General features: G+C 58.0%; 1 pseudogene; it reads right to left on the bottom strand.

The window, feature by feature from the left end:
• Nucleotides 1-362, bottom strand: part of LOC104539032 — a 6,417-nt pseudogene that overhangs the window by 422 nt on the left and 5,633 nt on the right.

Raw genomic sequence — 362 nt, 5'->3', positions numbered from 1 at the left:
GTCCGGCTGTTGGCGCCGGCGCCGTGCTGCAGCAGCTGCCGGGCACACCTACACGGGCCAAGAGGACTCAGCGACAGGGTCCCCTCTCCAGCTCCTACCCCACCTCCTTCCCCCATGGCTGTACCATTTCACAGCTTTCCCCAAAAGCCCAAGAATCCTGCTCCTCGCACCCTGGAGCGGTGATTTTAATCCAGGATGACTGGTGAGCAGAGGTGCTGCCATTCTAATAATTCAAGCTACCTCCCCATAGATGTTTCATAAAGCGTTGTCACACCCAGAGTCTGCTCCCACATGCCCACAGACACCCATTTGCACCACATGTCACTGTGTGAACCATCGGTGGGCAGCGAGACAGCAGCACC

This window comes from Mesitornis unicolor, unplaced genomic scaffold (genome assembly GCF_000695765.1).
Source record: "Mesitornis unicolor isolate BGI_N332 unplaced genomic scaffold, ASM69576v1 scaffold18874, whole genome shotgun sequence".
NCBI lineage: Eukaryota > Metazoa > Chordata > Aves > Mesitornithiformes > Mesitornithidae > Mesitornis > Mesitornis unicolor.
Note: the sequence above shows the minus strand (reverse complement) of the source record. Positions and strands in the feature narration are given on the sequence as shown.